Source organism: Anolis sagrei, chromosome 2 (genome assembly GCF_037176765.1).
Source record: "Anolis sagrei isolate rAnoSag1 chromosome 2, rAnoSag1.mat, whole genome shotgun sequence".
Classification (NCBI taxonomy): Eukaryota; Metazoa; Chordata; class Lepidosauria; order Squamata; family Dactyloidae; genus Anolis; species Anolis sagrei.
The window spans coordinates 159764690-159788176 of NC_090022.1; the positions used below are offsets into that span (position 1 = coordinate 159764690).

The 23487-nt window shown below is 43.8% G+C and overlaps 1 protein-coding gene across 2 annotated transcripts in view; it reads right to left on the minus strand.

Annotated features, from left to right (window-relative positions):
• MISP3 (MISP family member 3) overlaps positions 1–13391 on the minus strand; it is a 49016-nt gene extending 35625 nt beyond the window's left edge. The window contains exon 1 of one of the 2 annotated variants that reach the window (XM_067463989.1): positions 13261–13391. The gene's annotated coding sequence lies outside the window, so the exon portion shown is untranslated. Of the gene's footprint in view, positions 1–13241 lie in introns of both variants that reach the window. The other variant, XM_060759789.2, reaches the window with a different exon arrangement.
• Positions 13392–23487: the final 10096 nt, after the last annotated feature.

Genomic DNA, 23487 nt, shown 5'->3' on the forward strand with positions numbered 1-23487 from the left:
CTCTGACAACCCTAGTCAACATATCCACCAACAATGGTGGTGTAAGAGATGGAGTCCAACAACATCTAGAGGCAGTTGTTTTGGCCAAACAGGGATGGCTCAGTTTGTATTCTGCTTCTGTTGGTGGCAGTGGTGGGACTTATATTGGGACTTCACTTTAGTTCTCCTCTTACTGAGTCCAGGAACTGAATGTAACCCTCCAGTCCATGCCAGTTGCTACTATGCTTATTTTGCCCTTTACAACTAGGACAATACTCATTCAAAGCATTCCTTAGTGATAGATGCTACCTCTGAGTTGGTTGGGAGCTGCTTCTACAATCCACTGAAAGAGGAAAGTGTAAAAGGATATCTGTCTCTGATAATACCAGAACTTTGTATCATTTCATGGAGTTAAACAACAAAGGATTGAGGCAGAGTTGTTGTAGGTTTTTTTCGGGCTATATGGCCATGTTCTAGAGGCATTCTCTCCTGATGTTTCGCCTGCATCTATGGCAAGCATCCTCAGAGGTAGTGAGGTCTGGGAATCCTTTAGGACCTCACTACCTCTGAGGATGCTTGCCATAGATGCAGGCGAAATGACAGAAGAGAATGCCTCTAGAACATGGCCATATAGCCCAAAAAAAACCTACAAAAACCCAGTGATTCCGGCCATGAAAACCTTCAACAATAGATTGAGGCAAAGCTTTGAAAAGTTACATTTTTGGGGGCCACTGGCTATGCTGGCTGGGGCATTCCTGGGTCTGCAGTCCATAAATGAAATTTGTCCAATGTCTCAATTCAGGACTAATGGTCTCCTGTGTTTTACACCCAAAGACCTTTACACACTATACAACCATAGCGCTGTGATTCTACTTTCACTGCCATAGCAACATCCTTTGGAATCCTAGGATCTCCAGTTCAGAGAAGGGTATTTCGACTTTCCTAGAGAGATCTACAAATCCTAGAATTCTATAGCTTCAAATCCCATCTTAGCCATGGAAACTCACTGGATGACTTTGGACAAACCACACTGTCTCAGTCTTGGAGGAAAGCAAGGGCAAGCCCTCTGTGGACAACTCTTGCCAAGGCAACCCAATGATGAGGTTGATTCAAGATCTCTGTAAATCAGAAATGACTTGAAGCCAAACAAGAAGAACTACAAGTGGCCTGAGGGACATGTTGCAATGTCACAATATACACAATCATTCATTTCATCACGCCTGAAGATTCTTTGTTGAAACACAGGGGATTCAGAATCTATATAAATAAAAATGTAATGTTCGTTTGTGATACCATCGGAACTCAAAAACCACTGGGGGAATTGACACCAAATTTGGACACAAGACCTAACAACCCAATGTATGTCCTCCATTCAAAAAAATTGATTTTGTCATTTGGGAATTGTCGTTGATGGGATTTATAGTTTACCTACAATCAAAGAGCATTCTGAACTCCACCAATGATGGAATTGGGCCAAGCTTAGCACACAGGGCTCCCGTGACCAACAGAAAAAACTGGAAGAGTTTGGTGGACATTGACCTTGAGTTTGGGAATTGTAGTTCACCCACATCCAGAGAGCACTGTGGACTCAAACAATGATGGATCTGGACCAAACATGACACGAATATTCCATATGCCCAAATATGAACACAGATGGAGTTTGACATTTGGGATTTGTAGTTACTGGGATTTATAGTTCACCTACAATCAAAGAGCATTCTGAACTCCACCAATGATGGAATTGAACCAAACATGGCATACAGGACTTCCATGACCAACAGAACACACTGGAAGGGTTTGGTGGGCATTGGCCTTGAGTGTGGGAGTTGTAGTTCACCTACATCCAGAGAGCACTGTGGACTCAAACAATGATGGATCTGGACCAAACTTGGCACAAATATTCCATATGCTCAAATATGAACACAAATGGAGTTTGGAGGAAATAGACCTTGACATTTGGGATTTGTAGTTACTGGGATTTATAGTTCACCTACAATCAAAGAGCATTTTGAACTCCACCAATGATGGAATTGAACCAAACATGGCATACAGGACTTCCATGACCAACAGAACACACTGGAAGGGTGTGGTGGGCATTGGCCTTGAGTGTGGGAGTTGTAGTTCACCTACATCCAGAGAGCACTGTGGACTCAAACAATGATGGATCTGGACCAAACTTGACACAAAAATTCCATATGCCTAAATATGAACACAGATGGAGTTTGGAGGAAATAGACCTTGACATTTGGGATTTGTAGTTACTGGGATTTATAGTTCTGAAAGAGCATTCTGAAACCCACAAACGACAGAAATGGGGCAAACTTCCCACACCATGGGAAGTGACCAACAGAAAATACTTAAGGCCATCCAGTCCAACTCTCTTCACCAGGGCAAGAAAATGTAATCAAAGCCCTCCTGACAAAGAGCCATCCAGTCATAAATATAGATAGATATGATTCTCTCTCTCACACACAGATATAGTATCATAGATTTGAAAGAGACCCTTAAAGAAGGACTATGATATGTTGCATATTCCAGAGTAGGCAAACCAGACACTCTCCACATCAACACTGGCAAAGAAACAACAAGAAATACTGTTTACTCACAAGCATAAAGGAATTACATATATTAGAAACCAACACTTTCTCATGACTTTATTTTCCAGATCACCAGACTGGCTCACAGCAATGCGTGGCAGGGGACAGCTAGTTACTATATATATTCAGTAGGCTCTTGCCTGTGCCTACTGGGAAGGGAAGGATTCTGCCTCTTCAGTTCCACTCCCATCTGCTTTGAATTCAATCTGCAACAATTGAAGAAATCTGAGGCCAAAGGGCTGGAAAAGCAGTTGAAAAAGTGGGATGACGGAAGATTAATCAGGACTGTCTTTGGCAACACTGGAAAGCTTGTGAAGGTATGTGACACCAACCGGTTCATTCAGTAGCAGAGGCTTTCAAGGCTTTAGGGCTGGTCAAGTTCAGTTCCTACCTTCTCACAAAAATCCAGATGTTTATGCGAAGCCCACAAATGATGTCAGCAACCCACACAGTCATCAGCAACTGGTAGTCGGAAGCATTTTACGAGGGTTGAATGAAAAGAAATGCCTCCACCTTCGTAACTCCTCAACAGATGGCAGTACTGGTATGCTGCAGGTACTGGCTTGTTCAGTAGACTCTCCTCTACAGTTCCATTTTGGCAGGAAACCTTAGCATTGAACGGTTGCGTTGTTAAAGTGCGAAGTATGGAACACTACACAGACGGTCGGTCAATGCTTAAATCGCATTGACGGACCATCTGCACAGGGTTCCATACTCCGCACTTTAACAACGCAACTGTCATTGAATTCTTGACAGCAGAAGGTGTCACACCAAAGGAGATTTGTCAGAGAATGCAAGCTGTTTATGGTGATTGTGTTGATGTGAGTACTGTGCATTGTTGGGTGAGTAAGTTTAAAGATGTTGAGGTGGGAACATCTGACTTGCATGACCAACAAAGAGTTGGACGTCCTGTGACAGCAACCACTGAGTTTCACAAGCAAAAGGTAGACAGATTGATTCAGGATTATCATTGATGTAGCACTGTATTTTAACTCTTATTTTAAAATAAATCATTCTTCTCTCTCTGACTTGGATGGCAAAATGGCAGCACTTAGACCATCTCAGAAAAACCTAAAGGAAGTACTGGCCCTTCTACCTTCTTTGCTACTGCTTCTGGCTTTTTTGAATGACTACGAGGGAACTTAGTAGTGGCAGCCTGAGGAAGTGAGTCTGACTTGGCCAGGGTGGTCTACTCCTTGGTTACATCCAGACTGGACTGTTGCAATGCACTCTATGTGGGGCTGCCCTTGAAGACGGCCCGGAAGTTTCAACTGAGACAACGGGAAGCAGCCAGGCTCCTTACTGGAGCAAACTATAGGGAGCATACAACGCCCCTATTAAAGCAGCTTAAAGTTGCCAAGCCAAATTCAAGGTGCAGGTCATGACGTATAAAGCCCTAAATGGTTCGGGCCCTATCTATCTCTGCGATCATATCTCCTTCTATGAATCAGCGCGAACTCTAAGATCTTCTGGGGAGGCCCTTCTTTCACTCCCACCACTGTCACAAGTACGGTTGGTGGGGACGAGAGAGAGGGCCTTCTCAGTGGTGCCCCCCCCGCCCCGCCTCTGGAACGCCCTTCCAAGGGAAATAAGACAGGCCCTATCTCTCCCATCCTTTTGTAAGAGCTTGAAGACCTGGTGGTTTCAACAAGCCTTTGAGAATGACCAGTTCTAGTCCAGCCCAAACATTATTGAATATGGCCTTGCACTCTTACCTATTACCCCGGTCATCCCTCTAATACACTGGTTCTCAACCTTCCTAATGCCATGACCCCTTAATACAGTTCCTCATGTTGTAGTGACCCCCAACCATAACATTGTTTTCTTTGCTACTTCATAACAGTCATTTTACTGTTATAGATCATAATGTTAATATCCGATATGCAGGATGTATTTTCATTCACAAATTTGGCACAAATTTGGCACAGATATTCAATATGCCCAAATATGAATACTGGTGAGATTGAGTTTGTCATTTGGGAGTTGTAGTTGCTGGGATTTTTAGTTTGCCTATAATCAAAGAGCATTCTGAACTCCACCAGCGATGGAATTGAATTAAACTGGGCACACAGAACTCCCATGCCAACAGAAAACACTGGAATGGTTTGGTGGGCATTGACCCTGAGTTTTGGAGTTGAGCACTGTGGACTCAATGATGGATCTGGACCAAACTTGGCACAAATACTCAATATGCCCAAATGTGAACACTGTTGGAGTCTGGGGAAAATAGACCTTGACCTTTAGGAGTTGGAGTTGTTGGGATTTATAATTCACTACAATCAAAGAACATTCTGATCTTCACCAATGATAGAATTGGGTCAAACTTCCCACACAGAACCCCCATGACCAACAGAAAATCTGTGTTTTTTTATTATCTTTGGCGACCCCTCTCACACCCCCTCGCGACCCCTTCAGGGATCTAATAGGACCTGGAAATGAGCAGCCACAGACCCGTACCTGCTATTGCCGTTAGTCTGTTACAGCACTGTACTTAATTCCCGCCCCCCTCATATTTTGAGTTTGCACTAGCCTTGGCCCTGCTTTTTAAATTGCCTTTAACAGGCAGTATTACTTTTAATATATATGTGTTATGGCGACAATTTTTATGCTTATATTGTTTTGTTAATCTTATGGTTATGTTGCTTACTGTGTAATATATATTGATGATGTTATATGGAAACCACTCTGGGTCCCCTTGGGGAGACAGAGTGGTATATAAATAAAAGTTTTATTATTATATTATAAGTTATCCTTTGAGGTGGCATTGCTGCTTTTCCCTTTCTGTGGAATGACCCTTGACTTATCCAGGAATTGTATTAAAGTCCATAATTTTGACTTGCCCTCAACTTACACATGAGTTTGACTCATACATGAGGATATGCAGTAAGTGGAGAGATCTCACGGTTGCCCTAAAAGGTTTCCTACCGACTGCATTACGTTCCATCAGCACACAGCCTCAGGATCTTCCATGGTATCTGCTGAGATAGATGCCTTGCAATGTGGGAGAGGTGTGTGTGTGTGTGTTGATGAGTGTGAGTGTGAGAGAGGGAGGGGGAGAGAGGGAGAGCTCAGGTTCTGTTGTTTGATGGGATTAGAGGACGCTCAAGGACTTGAATAACTGCAATCAGACTGAGAGGCTTTGCCCTGCCACCCTTCCCGGCCCGGCACAGACTGGATCCGCCTGCCACGCTGCGCATAGCTGGATGGAGGGGGTGGGAAGGTGCCAGGCTCAACACAGCGCCTTCCTGGGATCCAGGCACTGCAAAGTCACCTCGTGCCCCAAGCGTGTTCTAATTGCCCAGGCTGGAACCGGATTAATCCAGCTTCTAGGGCCTGTAGCAATGTGGGGAGGAAATGTTCCTTCAAAGGGTTTCGCGTCACCCAGGAGAGATTGGGATCAGTTCTGTAAATGGAAAGTGGTGGAAAGCAGACAGGGAAAGAGAGAGTGAGCCCAAGGTCACCTGGAGTGGGTACAGCTCAAACAACATGAAAGTTGCCCATGAAGCTATTGCGGTTCAAGCCAGAAAAATAGTTGTGTGGCCAAATCTCCCAGAATCCTCCCGTCAGCATTGCCAAACCAGGGGATGATTCAGGGGATTGTTATTTTTATTATTATTATCATGTCAGAAGTGACTTGAAAAACTGCAAGCTGCTTCTGGTGTGAGAGAATTGGCTGTCTGCATATTTTGTTAAAATCATAGAGTTGGAAGAGACCTCATGGGCCATCCAGTCCAAACCCCTGCCAAGAAGCAGGAAAATTGCATTCAAAGCACTCCCGACAGCCTCTGTTTAAAAGTCTCCAAAGAAGGAGCCTCCACCACACCCCGGGGCAGAGAGTTCCACTGCTGAACAGCTCTCACAGTCAGGAAGTTCTTCCTAATTTTTGAGTGGAATCTCCTTTCCTGTATTTTGAAGCCATTGCTCCGCATCCTAGTCTCCAGGGCATTCAAAGCACTCCCGACAGATGGCCATCCAGCCTCTGTTTAAAAGCTTCCAAAGAAGGAGCCTCCACTACACTCCGGGGCAGAGAGTTTCATTGCTGAACGGCTCTCACAGTCAAGAAGTTCTTCCTCATGTTCAGATGGAATCTCCTTTCTTGTAGTTTGAAGCCATTGTTCCGCATCCTAGTCTCCAGGGCAGCAGAAAACAAGCTTGCTCCCTCCTCCCTGTGACTTCCTCTCACATATTTATACATGACTCCTCTCAGCCTTCTCTTCTTCAGGCTAAACATGCCCAGCTCTTTAAGCCACTCCTCATAGGGCTTGTTCTCCAGACCCTTGATAATATTAGTTGCCCTCCTCTGGACACTTTCCAGCTTGTCAGAAAGAGTGCCATATGGAAGCCTGTCCCGCAACTGAGGACAACACAGTGTTTGTAGTAAACAAGCCATTGCTAACAATTAACTTTTTAAAAAATGGGGGAGTAATTAATCTTCTAGTAGACCAAGTTGATAGTCAGAGTCGAGGTGGTATTTTTCAGGCTGGAAAATTTTAATTTGTTTTACTTTGCAAAAACTTCATAAAAGGCATACACAGAGAACTGAAAGAATTCTGGGTCCTGAAATGTGTTAATATGGACTTAGAGCATCTTTGACTAAATAGTCCAACAACATTTTTTCTTGGTGTCTTGGTTTTTAGGCATATTCTTGGGGTTATTTGGGGCCCTTGTTTAGAAGATTGCATAGGACAGACCACAACAACTCTAGTTCCTTAGATATGGTTATACTGATTTTCTATAAATGAGGAGATGAAAACTGGTACGTGGCATATGTTCTGGCACTCAGCCTGGCAAGGAAAGAGCAAAGATCAGCGGAGGGATGAGGACGTTGCCACTGAGGCCCTCTTCAGTGGCGGCCTCTTCCTCCTCCTTGCGAAATCTGCTGCTCCCTGTCTCGGAGGCCCCTTTCTCGCAAGGCTGGGCACCCAAGCCTGGCGCCCAGTCTGGTGAGGAAGGAGTGAGGCGTAGCAAAGGGACGGGGGGGGGGGGGGGGGGGGTGCCACCGCAGAGGCCCACTTAGGTGGTGGCGGCCTCCTTCTCCTCCTCGCCATCTCTGCTACTCCCCACCTCGGAGGCCCCTTCCTCACCAGGCTGTGCACCCAAGCCTGGCACCCAGCCTGGTGAGGAAGGAGCAGGGCGCAATGGAGAGATGAGGAGGAGGATGCCGCTGAGGCCCTCTTCGGTGACAACCTCCTCCTCCTCACTGCCTCCACTGCTCCCAGCCTTGGAGGTCCCTTCTTTGCCAGGCTGGGTGCCCTTGGGCGCCCAGCCTGGCGAGGAAGGAATGGGGAGCAGCTATACAGTATTCCCTCACTGCTCCCCGCAAAACAGCAAGTCCGCAATAAGCGAATCATGAAGTAGCGAAGGAGCACTGTATACTCAGAAACAAGCTTAACATTTTAGGCACCAAAATGTGTATTGACCAGTGCTATCTTTGGCTGATGGCCATGCTTATCTGCTTACCCATATCTGCACAAGGATAACATAGCTTTAGTGGTCTATGCTAGGGGTCCTCAAACTAAGGCCTGCAGGCCGAATACGGCCCTCCAAGGTCATTTACCTGGCCCTCACTCAGGGTCAACCTAAGTCTGAAACAACTTGAAAGCACACAACTACAACAATCCTATCTCATCAGCCAAAAGCAGGCCCACACTTTCCACTGAAATACTAATAAGTTTATATTTGTTAATTTTTTTATTCATGTTAATTATTGTATTGTTTTTAAGTGGGTTTTTTTGCACTACAAATAAGATATGTGCAGTGTGCAAATGAATTCATTCATGCTTTTTTCAAATTGTAATCTGGCCCTCCAACAGTTTGAGGGACTGTGACCTGGCCCTCTGTTTAAAAAGTTTGTGGACCCCTGGTCTGTGCTCTGGTAACTACCAGGTTAGACTACTGCAACACACTGAACATAGTTCAGAAAATGCAACCAGTACAGAGTTTGTACTGGGGACAAACTCATCATGGTGTCCAGAAGGCACGATTATAAAGCACTTTTTCAGACTCAGCTGTAATAGCTGTTGATATATTTCTGGATTTGTTTCAAAGTGATGAGTTTAATACATAAGCCTCTGTGTCTTTGGGCTCGAATACTTGGTCAAATCTCTGTTGAGTCTACCCATATTCCAAGATCTTCATCACAGTGTAGATTCATAAAACTCAGTTCAAAGCAAATAATCTGGGATCAGATCCTGGAATATAGGGCAGTGTAGATCCAGCCTGGGGCTTCCACTGAGTACCTTCTCTGAAATTCAGGACAGGGACAGCTGAATCTCAAGGTAATTTAGTTTTCTGTGATAAATGGAATTGAAATTTTATTACCTCTCTTTTATGGCACTTCACAAGAAGTGTTGAAATCTTTCAATTCCATTTTAAGTGATAACATCTCAGATGGAATGGAGCCCTGTGACTAACATCAACACTATTTTAATCCGGTATGACTTTTAATATTTTTGCTTGCTGAAGAAGACAACGAAGCTTTGAAAGCTGGAATAATGTATTTTATGCTTTGGGTAGGTTTACTAAAGCTATAATTTGAACTGTATTATGTGGTCAGTGTAGATGGGACCTGAGCTGTGCCCCACTGTGCCACCTATGACTTTAGTTATTGATGTCTATTATTTATTTATTCGGGTTAGACCCAGTTGGCAGCTCCTTACAGGCATTTGATAGAATGAAATTGGCTTGTTTTAAAATACAGGCAGTCCACAAGTTACAAACAAGATAGATTCTGTAGGTTTGTTCTTAAGTTGAATTTGTTTGTAACTTGGAACAGGTACATTTTCAAAGTATAATCCTAGCTCTCTCTCTCTCTCTCTCTCTCTCTCTCTATATATATATATATACTTACACACACACACACACATATAGTTTTTGGTAGCATAGGGAAGGGCTAACATCCCTGGGGTGTTTGTTTTACTGTCTGTGCCCTTGTTCTGAAGATTTCACCTCACTTTCTGTCCCTGTGAAAATTGGATTTTGAAAAAAAAAATTGGCTTGTTGTGTAAACAAGGATTGAAGATAAAGCTTTTGTTGAGACACCTTTTCCCCATAATAATAGCTCTTTCAGAAGTGAATTCCTTTCTGAGGAGTAGATTTTTCTCATTTCCTGTTTGTCTCGCCCCCATTCTTAACTAGGAGTCATTTTAAGTTGGGTGTTTCTAATTCGGGGACTGCCTGTATTGTTCTTCAGCCACTTGATTATAATTATAAATTATTGTTGTGTTTTGTGTTATATAAAGACCAAAAAGGTCCTCTCTTAATTTGATTACAATTACACTAAAATAGTACTGTATTCAAAAAATATCTGTGCTAATCTAGATCGATATCTAAACAAATCTTTGATGCAAACTCTCTGAAAGATATGTTGCTTTGGGTTTTCCAGGCTGTATGGCCATGTTCCAGAAGCACTCTCTCCTGACGTTTCGTCCACATCTATGACAGCCATCCTCAGAGGTTGTGAGATCTGTTGGGAACTGGGAAAGTGGAATATCCAGAGTGGGAGAAAGAACTCATGTGTTTGAGGCATGTATAAATGTTGCAATTGGGCACATTGAAACAATCAGAGTTAGCGAATACCTCCCAACAAAGGATTCCCCCGGGCAGGAAGCAGGCAGTCTTTGAAGCTGCAAGGCCATTCAGTGCTAATCAAGGTTTTCAATTGCAACATTCACACTTGCCTCAAGCAGACAATTCTTCTTTGTCCCACCTTGGACATTCCACAGATATATAAACCTCACTTGCCTAGTTTCCAACAGACCTCACAACCTCTGAGGATGCTTGCCATAGATGTGGGTGAAACATCAGGAGAAAATGCTTCTGGGAGCATAGCCATACAATCCGGAAAACACACAACAAACCAAGCTACAGTGGAATTCCGGTTATCCGAGCTCCACCTCATCCAAAAACTCACAGCAACCCATTGATTCCGGCCATGACTGCCTTCAACCACACTCTTTGAAAGATGTTGTAGCACAAGCTTTCATAGATTATAGAAAAAAAGACATCCAGTATAAAAAGACTATATAGACTTCAAAATCTTATTATGACACCCACTTCTTCCTCTCAGTCTTAAAGCTTTTGAAAATAGATGTGTATTATTAGAAACAGGTGCAGCACTACAATTCAGATAAGGTAAATATATCTGGGAACAATGCAAAACAATCAATCCAACATATGAATAAGCGAGCAAACTGAAACACCCTGCGCAAGACTAAAGGATCAAAGCCACCAGTATAATTTAAGTAATGTAATGCATGAGACATATCACAGTGAGTTCATCCAAAGTTTGATATGGCCCTTTGATACTCCATGGCAGTGTTTTTCAACCTTCCTAATGCTGCGACCCCTTAACGCAGTTCCTCCTTTGTGGTGACCCCCAACCATAACATTATTTTCCTTGCTACTTCATCACTGTCATTTTGCTACTGTTATGAATCATAATGTAAATCTCTGATATGCAGGATGTATTTTCATTCACTGGACCAAATTTGGCACAAATACCATATTCACCCAAATTTGAATATTGGTGGAGTTGAGGTGGGATTGATTTTGCCATTTGGGATTTGTAGTTACTGGGATTTGGAGTTCACCTACAATCAAAGAGCATTCTGAACCCCATCAACGATGGAGTTGAATCAAACTTGGCACACAGAACTCCCATAACCTACAGAAAATACTGAAAGGGTTTGGTGGGTATTGACCTTGAATTTGGGAGTTGTAGTTCACCTACATCCAGAGAGCACCGTGGACTCACACAATGATGGATCTGGACCAAACTTGGCAAGAATACTCAATACGCCCAAATGTGAACATTGATGGGGTTTAGGGAAAACAGACCTTGACATTTGGGAGTTGTAGTTGCCGGGATTTATAGTTCACCTACAATCAAAGAGCATTCTGAACTCCACCAACAACAGAATTGAGCCAAACTTATAATGAGCCCTCTTCCGCAAACAGGGGCGGCTCAACCCATTACGCAAAGTAAGCATTTGCAGTATAGTTGATTTTGCCCAGGGGCCTCTTAAGGTGCTCTTGGGGGAAAAATAGACCTTGACATATGCGAGTTGTAGTTACTGGGATGTATAGTTCACCTACAATCAAAGAGCATCCTGAACTCCACCAATGATGGAATTGAACCAAATATGGCACACAGAACTCCCACGACGAACAGATAATATATATCAGTGATTGGTTGGGGAGGGGATGCCAAAAGTTGGGGGGGGGGCACCAAAATACTGTTTGCTTACCGTTGAAAATTGCTTAGGGCCGCCTCTGTCCGCAAATAACCTGCTTCTCTTTTATCTCGCCCCAATTTTTAATTAGTTTTTCTTTTAATCATTACATGTAGCCCGCCCATTGTCATTGTGTTTGTGCTTATTGTAATTTTATATTGCTATGTATTCATGTTTTATGTAATTATGAGGTTGTTGTTTATTGATCGCGTTTTCGGTTTGTGTTTCCGGTTTTACTCTGTTGTAATTTGTTGTTTGGGCTTGGCCTCATGGAAGCCGCTCCGAGTCCCCATCGGGGAGATGGTGGCGGGGTATAAACAGGGGCGGCTCAACCATTACGCAAAGTAAGCCTTTGCAGTATAGTTGATTTTGCCCACGGGCGCTCTTGAGGTGCTCTTGGGGGAAAATAGACCTTGACATATGCGAGTTGTAGTTGCTGGGATGTATAGTTCACCTACAATCAAAGAGCATTCTGAACTCCACCAATGATGGAATTGAACCAAATATGGCACACAGACGAACAGAAAATATATATCAGTGATTGATTTGGGGGGGGGGGGGGCAGGGGTGCCAAAATACTGTTTGCTTACCATTGAAAATTACCTAGGGCCACCTCTGGGTATAAATAAAGATTATTATTATTATTATTATTATTATTATTATTATTAAACTTCCCACACAGAACCCCCATGAACAACAGAAAATATTGTGTTGTCTGATGGTCTTTGGTGACCCCTCTGACACCCCCTCGCGACCCCTTCAGGGGTCCCAGCCTCCAGGTTGAGAAATGCTGCTCTATGGGAAGATCGTAATTAATTTGATTACAATCATAATAAATGGGTTTCAACTAACTGCAAAGATGTGTGACCCTTGAGGAATCTGAAGGTGCATCTATTCTACATTGTAGAATTAATGCAATTTGGTCCCACTTTATCTGCTATAGTTCAGTGTTATGGTGTTCTGAGGTTTGTAGTTTCGTAAAGCGCTGGTCGTCTTTGGCAGAGAAGGCTAAAGACCTTGTACAATTGCAAGTCCCATGATTCCATGGCATGGAGCTATGTTAGTCCAAGTGCTGTCAAACAGCATTAATTCTACCTGTAGATGCATCCTAAGTCGGCAGGCTAATTTCTCTGTGTTGAAAGTCTGAATGGGAACTTCCATTCCTCAGCTATTTGTAATCCAGCATTGTTCCAATTAGAATCATGCTAATCCATGACTCACCCAGGGCTATGCTCAGGGATATTATTCAAGAGGGATAGATAGGGCAGGGGGGTGGGATGGGGGGGAATAGGAAACACCGTCAAGCTTCAACAAAATGCAATGTTAAGAATGAATCACTGCATGTCAGTGGCCAGAGAAGAAAGGCACAAGTCATAGACACACTAGTAATATTTAGATCATTTTGAAAAGTAGGGGGGGAAAGCCTCTATACCTTGAGAGCCAAAAGTTACCGTGCATAGCAAGTCGGCGATGATGGTTTCTCTCTTCTTCCTCTGCTCCGTCGCCCTGTCAAGTCAAGCTAGAAGAACGTGGTTCTATTTCTGTCCTGCTAATCGCCAGCCTTGCCTTGCTGGGCCCAGTGTTTGGTACACAGCCTCCTTTAAGGCTCTAAGCTGCTTAATATTCCTGGAAGAAAAAGCAAGGGATGCCTCCAGGAGGGGCTTATCATCTAGAGGTGGGACCTCAAGGCTCCATTAAGACTTTAAGACATCTAATTGCAAAAGTTGCAAAAAATTAAACTATTAGGTTTTTTAAAATAAACTTTCTGTCACACGCTAGATAATTGGATAGGGTTGTAGTAATCTTCTCTGAAAATATACGTTAATGTATTGTCGGAGGCTTTCATGGCTGGAATCACTGGCCTTTTTCGGGCTATATGGCCATGTTCTAGAGGCATTCTCTCCTGACGTTTTGCCTGCATCTATGGCAAGCATCCTCAGAGGAAGTGAGGTCATGGTTTTGGGGTATACGTTCATGGTTTTGGGGTATGCCAGGATTCACCCATGAGAAATCTCAGAAGCAGTATACACCAGTGGTTCTCAACTTTCCTAATGTCGCGTTCCCTTAATATCAGGGGTCCTCAAACTAAGGCCAGGGATCCGAATACGGCCCTCCAAGGTCATTTACCAGGCCCTTGCTCAGGGTCAACCTAAGTCTGAAACGTCTTGAAAGCATACAACAACAACAACAACAAACCTATCGCCTCAGCCAAAAGCAGGCCCACACTTCCCATTTAAATACTAATAACTTTATATTTGTTAAAATTGTTCTTCATTTTAATTATTGTGTTATTTCAAGTGTTTTTTGCACTACAAATAAGATATGTGCCGTGTGCATAGGAATTCATTCATGTTTTCCCAAATTATAATCTGGCCCTCCAACAGTTTGAGGGACTGTGACCTGGCCCTCTGCTTAAAAAGTTTGAGGACCCCTGCTTAATACAGTTCCTCATGTTGTGGTCACCTCTAACTATAAAATGATTTTCATTGCTACTTCATAACTGTAACTTTGCAACTGTTAGTTGCTGGGATTTATGGTTCACCTACAATAAAAGAGCATTCTGAACTCCACCAATGATGAACCAAACTTGGCACACAGAACTCCCATGACCTACAGAAAATACGGGAAGGGTTTGGTGGGCATTGACCTTGAGTTTTGGAGTTGTAGTTCACCTATATCCAGAGAGTACAGTGGACTCAAACAATGATGGATCTGGACCAAATTTTGCCACAAATACTCAATAAGCCCAAATGTGAACACTGGTGGAGTTTGGGAAAATAGACTTTGACATTTGGGAGTTGTAATTGCTGGGATTTATAGTTCACCTACCATAAAAGAGCCACATCATGAGAAGAAAGGAAAGTTTAGAGAAGACAATTATGCTGGGGAAAATGGAAAGAAAAAGGAAGAGGGGCCAACCAAGGGCAAGATGGATGGATGGCATCCTTGAAGTGACTGGATTGACCTTGAAGGAGCTGGGGGTGGTGACGGCCGACAGGGAGCTCTGGCGTGGGCTGGTCCATGAGGTCACAAAGACTCAGAAACGACTGAACGAATGAACAATTACAACCATAAAAGAGCATCCTGAAACCCACCAATGATAGAATTGGGCCAAGCTTCCCACATAGAACCCCCATGATCAACAGAAAATACTGTTTTTTGTAATGGTCTGTGGCAATCCCTCTGATGCCCCCCTGATAACCGCCCTGGAGTTCCGACCCCTACGCTGAGAAACGCTGAGTTACACAGTTAAAGTTAGTGCACCAATTGGGTCAATTCCTGGAGATACTAGAGCTGGCCATGGTAACGTACATTGGTTACATCCTATTTGGATTATTGTTATGCACTCTAAGGAACTCATCACATGCATGAGATCCAGCACCATGATAGGAGCCCCCGGCAGGACTGAAGACTAACAGGTTGTAGGTTCGAATCCGGGGAGAGGCGGATGAGCTCCCTCTATCAGCTCCAGCTCCTCATGCGGGGACATGAGAGAAGCCTCCCACAAGGATGATAAAAACATCAAATCATCCGGGCGTCCCCTGGGTAACGTCCTTGCAGACGGCCAATTCTCTCACACCAGAAGCAACTTGCAGTTTCTCAAGTCGCTCCTGACACGACAAAAAAAAGTGCCATGATTCGCCAACCTCTATGGCGAATCATGGTGGCAGTGGGCAGCAGCGGGGCAATCTTAACACCCCGGTTGCCAGCTGACGTTCCCCATCCCACGTGGGGAAGCGTTGCAACTCTGTCTTGTCTGGATTCAACTTCAATTTGCTTGCCCTCATCCAGACCATCACAGTGGCTAGGCACCAATTCAGGACTTGGACAGCCTCCTTAGCATCTGGTGGAAATGAGTGATATTGGATGTCATCTGCGTACCGATGGCATCGAACTCCAAAACTCCAGATGATCTCACCCAGCGGCTTGATGTAGATGTTAAACAACATGGGGGACAATAATCAGCCCTGTAGGGCCCCACAGGACAATGGCTGTGGGGCCGAGCAGGAGTCCCCCAGCAACAACTTCTGGGTACGACCCTCCAGAAAGAACTGGAGCCACTGCAGAACAGTACCTCCAAGACCCATCCACACGAGGTGCCCCAGAAGGATACCGTGGTCTATCGTATCGAAGGCTGCTGAGAGGTCCAGGAGAACCAACAGGGACACACTCCCGCTGTCTAGCTCTCTGCAAAAATCATCCACTAAGGCGACCATGGCTGTCTCAGTTCCATGTCGCGGTCTGAAACCCGACTGCGACGGATCCAGATAGTCAGTTTCATCCAGTTTCGTGGAGCTGCGAGGCAACCACACGTTCCAAGACTTTGCCCAAAAAGGGGAGATTGGAAACTGGCCGAAAGTTGTTCAAATCAGTGGGATCCAGTGATGGCTTTTATATATATAAAAAGAGAGAGAGAGAGAGAGAGAGATAAAAACAATGTAAATTCAATAGAGTTATTTTTTGAATTGGGAGGTATCTGTACTTATAAATTATAATATAGAATAATACAGAATAGAAGAAATCCCATTTATGATCTCGCGTTAATAAGTACCTTCGCGAGAACAAACGCAGAGGATTTCTTCAAGTAAAAGAAAACGGGGGAGGAGGTAGTGGGAGAATGTCTCCCGTGTGTTGGGAAGGCAAATGTATAATTTGAAAAGAAAGCTGAACGACTGGGGAGGTAAGAAAATCATTTGTTTAATTTCCAAACTGGGTGTTGCAAAGCTTAAGGGAAAATCAACAATCCTCAATGCTTTACTAATGTTGCGTGGGATGAAGTCCTAAGTGAACCTGTGGCTATCAGTCCTGTGGATATATTCTGTACTTCTTGTGTATTAAATATGGTCAATAGTGTAGGGAGGCTAGAGATATATATGGTTTTCTCAATTTTCACAGGGGTCCTACACCCTAAATCCCTGCAAATCTGCTGGGCCGACTGCAATTTGCTTCGTAAGTTCAAAGGCTCAGGCATAGAGCTAGGAAGCTGTGCTTTAATTTAAGTCCTGATGAAAGCAACGGTGAGATGGCAATGATGGCATCACCGTACGTGTTCCACCCTTTCTCCAGGGCTCAGCAGGGAAGCTAACAATTAAGTAACAGGTTAGGATGACACAGTTTATCTTTGCTTGTGGCTTACGTACTGCAGCAGACAAGCAGTCCATTCTGCGCAAGGCACTGGAGCACGTGGTAACCGTTCGGCTCCAGGGATTTCTGGATGAGACGGATTATCTAGATCCATTTCAATCTGGCTTCAGGCCTGGTTCTGGGGAGGAGGTGGCTTTGGATGCCGTGGGAGATGACCTGTACGGGGAACTTGGCAGAAGGAACATGTCCAGAACCTGTTGATTCTGTGGACCTTTCATCAGCTTTTGATACTATTGACCACGTGTTTCCTCATACATATGAGACCTGGAAACAATCTTTTATATTAAATATATTCCTTTATGAAGGGGAAAGCAAAAAGAGAGGTTTAATGTTCAATTCCTTGCCTTGGAATTCCCCAGGAATCTCTTGTGTCCCCCACACTATCCAAGATACATATGAAATTAAGACTTTATCACACAAGGCAGGCAAATCGCAATTACAGAGTCTTTGGTTTGGACTTATTACATGACGCCGCTCTTTTCCCATCACTTTCTCCTTGGGAGACCGTTGGAAGGCATTTCTTTCACGAAAGGAGGTCACTGATGGATTATTTGTGTTTGTGAAAGACACACAGTCTCCCACCAAGAGAGCGACAGGGAAGGAGTGACGCCATGTGATAAGACGTTGTTCTTGCGATTTGCCTACCTCCTGTGATAAGCTTCTCAGTGATAAGAGCCAACTTATTGAAATCAATGTAGATATTTTCTGGCAAAAAAAAGAAGCAATCCTCGTTCATTCGTTTTTAACTAAATTTATCAGCTTAAGTTAGGATTTCAGCATTAACCTCATTGCAGAATTAAGTTATTAGCTAAGCAACTAATTCATAAACTTAGAGAGTATGCTAAAGATTGAACGAATTCCAGGTGAACCCCTACAAAAAGACTACTTTGCAGAATTTTAGTGGTCTGCTTCTGACTTTTTCGTCCGTTTTACAGAGTTGGGGAAATGCAACAAGATGCAGATATTTAGCATAAACACAATATTATTTTCCCTTTTCTAATGTAAATGCAATCAACTATTATTATTTTGCTTTTATTAATTATTATTATTAATTATTTATTTATTGTTCTTATTATACCCCGCTCAAAGCCATGGTATTCCCTGTAGTAACCTACAGATGTGAGAGCTGGACCTTAGGGAAGGCTGAGCGAAGGAAGATAGTTGCTTTTGAACTGTGGTGTTGGAGGAAAGTTCTGAGAGTGCCTTGGACTGCGAGAAGATCCAACCAGTCCATCCTCCAAGAAGTAAAGCCCGACTGCTCATTGGAGGGAAGGATACTAGAGACAAAGTTGAAGTACTTTGGCCACATCATGAGGAGACAGCAAAGCCTAGAGAAGACAGTTATGCTGGGGAAAGTGGAAGGCAAAAGGAAGAGGGGCCGACCAAGGGCAAGATGGATGGATGGTATCCTTGAAGTGACTGGACTGACCTTGAAGGAATTGGGGGTGGTGATGGCCAACAGGGAGCTCTGGCGTGGGCTGGTCCATGAGGTCACGAAGAGTCGGAGACGACTGAACGAATGAACAACATACCCCGCTACCATCTCCGCAGGACTCGGTGCGGCTTACAAGAGGCTAAGCCCAACAACATCATAAAAGCAACAACAGCAAAACAATAAATAACTCATAAGAGCAAAACAATACAATAATAACACCACACATTTAAAAACATGAGGCAGGGCCAAATGTGAAAATTTAAAATTAAAAAGCTGGGAAGTCCAAAGGGAGATAGGAGGAGTGTTTTGGGGTAGGTGGACATGCAGACAATTCTAAATCTCTCATAAGGTGCATTAAGGACATATTGCTTAGGATTCCTTATTCTGGGAAGGCACACTGGAACATCCACGTTTTCAAGCTTCTTCTGAAGACTGCCAATGTTGGGGCCTGCCTAATATACTTAGGGAGGGAGTTCCAGAGTCGTGGGGCCACCACCGAGAAGGTCCTGTCCCGCGTTCCCACCAATCGCACCTGTGAAGCAGGTGGGATCGTGAGCAGGGCCTCTCCAGATGAACGAAGAGATTGTGTGGGTTCATATACAGAAATGTGGTCACGGAGGTAGATGTGTCCCAAACCGTTTAGGGCTTTGTAGGTAAGCACCTGCACCTTGAATTGGGCCCGGAAAATGAATGGCAGCCTTTTATTAATCACTAATAAAAGGCATTAATTGTTTCCTACTAACTTCTGCCCCTGGGAAAACTGCCAGAAGAGGCTGTCTGGGGTTTTGTGCTGTATCAAACTCTTTATTTCACCTTTCCGTCAAAATTCAAGGGCAGAATCAATGTTTGCCATCAATAATGGATTAGAGGATAGCAAACTAATTGAAGTTTGATCTAGAGGGGCTCATAGTCAATCGAAAGACAATTTAAGGATTAATTAATTACATTCTTTATTAATCAAGTGGTAGATGAGTTTGCATTCCCATCGAAGACACTAGGGGGCCATCTTCACTACAGAGTTAATGCAGTTTTACACTGGCTCAGTATTGTTGGATCAAGAGAACTGTAATCTGGTGAGGCACAGGCACTACTTGCCAGAAAAGTCTAAAGATATTGTAAAACTACAATTCCCTTTTTCCATAACATTGAGTCATGGCAGTTAAAGTGGCACCAAACAGCATTGATTCTTCTGTCACTGGAGTACATGTCCCCGCCACTCATAGGAAAACTTGGTCCCACAACCCCATTTTTTATGAGCTCCCCTTCTCAAATAACCTGCTCCTCCTTTTATCTCACCTGAGTTTTTTAACAATTTTATTCTGCACATGTGACCCGCCCATTGTCACATTGATTGTGTTATTGTAATTTTATATTGATAATGTATTCATATGTTTTTATGTAATTACTAGCTGTCCCCTGGCACGCGTTGCTGTGGCTGACTCTGGTGGTCATGGGGGTTCTGTGTGGGAGGTTTGGCCCAATTCTATCGCGGGTGGGGCTCAGAATGATCTGTGATTGTAGGTGAACTATAAATCCCAGCAACTACAACTCCCAAATGTCAAGATTCTATTTTCCCCAAACTCCACCAGTGTTCACATTTGGGCTTATTGAGTGCTTGTGTAGGGTTTGGTACAGATCCATCATTGTTTGAGTCCACATGCTCTCTGGATGTAGGTGAACTACAACTCCAAAATGAAAGGGCACTGCTCACCAAACCCTTCCAGTATTTTCTGTTGATCATGGGAGTTCTGTGTGCCAAGTTTGGTTCAATTCCATCATTGGTGGGATTCAGAATGCTCTTTGATGCAGGTGAACTATAAATCCCATCAACGACAACTCCCAAATCACAAAATCATTTTTTTAGTGGAGGACATACATTGGGTTGTTAGGTGTCTTGTGTTCAAATTTAGTGTCAATTCATCCAGTGGTTTTTGAGTTCTGTTAATCCCACAAACGAACGTTACATTTTTATTTATATAGATTATGTTGTTGTTTGTTGCTTGTGTTTTTGGTTTTATTTTGCTGTAATTTGTTGCTTGGGCTTGGCCTCATGTAAGCCGCCCCAAGTCCCCATTGGGGGAGATGGTGGCGGGGTATAAATAAAGATTATTATTATTATTATTATTATTATTATTATTATTTAGTGTAGATGAAGCGTAGCAGGCAGTTTGAATCAACTCTGACTTAGATGTTCACATTTCATCATTCCACTGTTGAAATTAGTGTGCCTGTTGTGCCAATTCCTGGAGAGGCATGATTTAGCCATGGAGACACACACCTTGGGCCCTTCCACACAGCTGAATAAAATCCCACATTATCTGCTTTGAACTGGAATATATGGCAGTGTGGACTCAGATAACCCAGTTCAAAGCAGACATTGTCGGATATTCTGCCTTGATATTCTGGGATATAGAGGTCCTCCTGGTCAATCGTAAACCGGATCGGGGTATAGGGTGGCAACCTGTGCTGGACAGGGTTACACTCCCCCTGAAGTCACAGGTCCGCAGCTTGGGAGTCCTCTTGGATTCATCACTTACGCTTGAGGCTCAGGCGTCGGCGGTGTCCGGGAGGGCTTTTGCACAACTAAGACTTGTGCGCCAGCTGCGACCGTACCTCGCGAAGGCTGATTTGGCCGGGGTGGTCCATGCCTTAGTCACCTCTAGGTTGGATTACTGTAATGCGCATTACGTGGGGCTGCCCTTGAAAACGGCTCAGAAATTCCAGCTGGTTCAACGGGCGGCGGCCAGGATGTTAACTGGTGCCCCTTACAGAGAGAGGTCAACCCTCCTGTTTAAGGAGCTCCATTGGCTACCGTTTACCTACCGAGCCCAATTCAAGATGCAGGTGCTTACCTACAAAGCCCTAAACGGTTTGGGACCAGCCTACCTGCGTGACCGCATCTCCGTCTACGAACCCACGCGCTCCCTCCGTTCATCTGGAGAGGCCCAGCTCACGATTCCACCTGCGTCGCAGGCTCGTTTGGTCGGGACGAGGGACAGGGCCTTCTCTGTGGTTGCCCCCCGACTTTGGAACATTCTCCCCAAAGACATTAGACTAGCACCAAAGACATTAGACTAGCAGTCTTTAGGAAGAATCTGAAGACCTGGCTATTCCGATGTGCCTTCCCGGAATAGGATAACCTCCAGCACTACGTCCCAGAAGCACTTTATTAGAGCTTAAGACTCTCTGCACATTGCACTTGCCCAGAATCCCAACAATCACCTCTTACACCCAGCACTTTTTTAACCTGTACCCTTCATTGGCCCGGCCCTGGTTTTATTGCGTAATAGTGTAATGTTTTGTTGTTGTTATTGCTTATGTTTTTAATTTGCTTGTATTATATTGTTATTGTCTGTTGCTGTTGTTTGAGGCCTTGGCCTTTGTAATAATAATAATAGGGCTGTGTGTTTATTTATTATTTATTTATTTCGAATATTTTTACCCCGCCCTTCTCAACCCCTGGGGGGACTCAGGGCGGCTTCCAATTGGCAATAATTCAATGCCGCATCATAAAATACAAAATAGCAAATATAAAAATTAAAAGCATGAACATTAATAAATAAAGATTAAACAATATACTTATGATCCATTTAGCTATTGCCAGTCTGGTGGCTATTTATCTAGCTATATACTAATGATTACTCTGCTTAACTTATCCAAATCCACTTCGAAGCCATAGCCAAACATTATCAATTGTCCTTTAACCTAATTGCCCGAAGGCCTGGTCCCACAACCACGTTTTTACCTTCTTTCTAAAGGTGAAGAGGGATGATGATGACCTAATTTCCCCGGGAAGCGAATTCCACAGGCAGGGGGCTACCACCGAGAAGGCCCTGACCCTCGTCCCCGCCAAACGTGTTTGAGACAAAGGTGGAGCCGAGAGCAGGGCCTCCCCAGAAGATCTTAAGCTCTGAGGTGGGATGTAGAAGGAGATATGTTCAGACAGGTACGCTGGACTGGAGCCGTATAGGGTTTTGTAGGTCAGGACCAGCACTTGGAATTGTGCTCGGAATTGGATCGGCAGCCAGTGGAGCTGACACAACAGGAGGACCCCTTGATTACTTTCTGTTTGTATAACGTATTTTGTATGGGACTGCCTTAGAAAAGTGTTGAGAAACTTTATGTTGTCCAAAATAGACAGACGGTTGATCTCAAGTATATACAAGGAACATACAACACCATGGTTACCACTGCTCCATTGGCGAGTAGTCTGTTTCAGTGGCCCCTTCTACACTGCCATATAATCCAGGTGATCAAAGCAGACAATCCACATTACCTGCTTTGAATTGGATTATATATGAGTTTACACTACCAAATAATCCAGTTCAAACCAGGTAATTTGAATTTTATATGGCAGTGCAGAAGGGGCCTAAGTGCAATGCAAAGTTCTGGTTAGTCCTATACAGTGCTATGCATCTTGAATCCAATTTATTTCAAGTGTCATATCTTCCCTTTTGAGCCTGCATGAGTTCTGAGATACAGAACTCTTCATATCTCTGGAGTCTGTATCCATGGATTACGCCATCCATGACTTGACAGTATTTTTTTTTAATCCAAAAGTTTGATTTTCTCATTTTATATAGAGGGCAGCATTTTATTAGACAATTATTCTGGGGAAAATGAAAGGAAAAAGGAAGAGGGGCCGACCATGGGCAAGATGGATGGATGGCATCCTTGAAGTGACTGGATTGACCTTGAAGGAGCTGGGGGTGGTGACAGCTGACAGGGAGCTCTGGCGTGGGCTGGTCCATGAGGTCACAAAGAGTCGGAAGCGACTGAATGAATGAATAACAACAACAAATTTTATTAGGTCACTAGCTGTCCCTGCCATGCGTTGTTGTGGCCCAGTCTGGTGATCTGGAAAATAAAGTAATGAGAATGTGTTGGTTTCTAATCTATGTAATTCCTTTATGCTTGTGAGTAAACAGTATTTCTTGTTGTTTCTTTGCCAGTGTTGATGTGGAGAGTGTCTGGTTTGCCTACTCTGGAATATGCAACATATCATAGTCCTTCTTTAAGGGTCTCTTTCAAATCTATGATACTATGTCTGTGTGTGTGAGAGAGAATCATATCTATCTATATTTATGACTGGATGGCT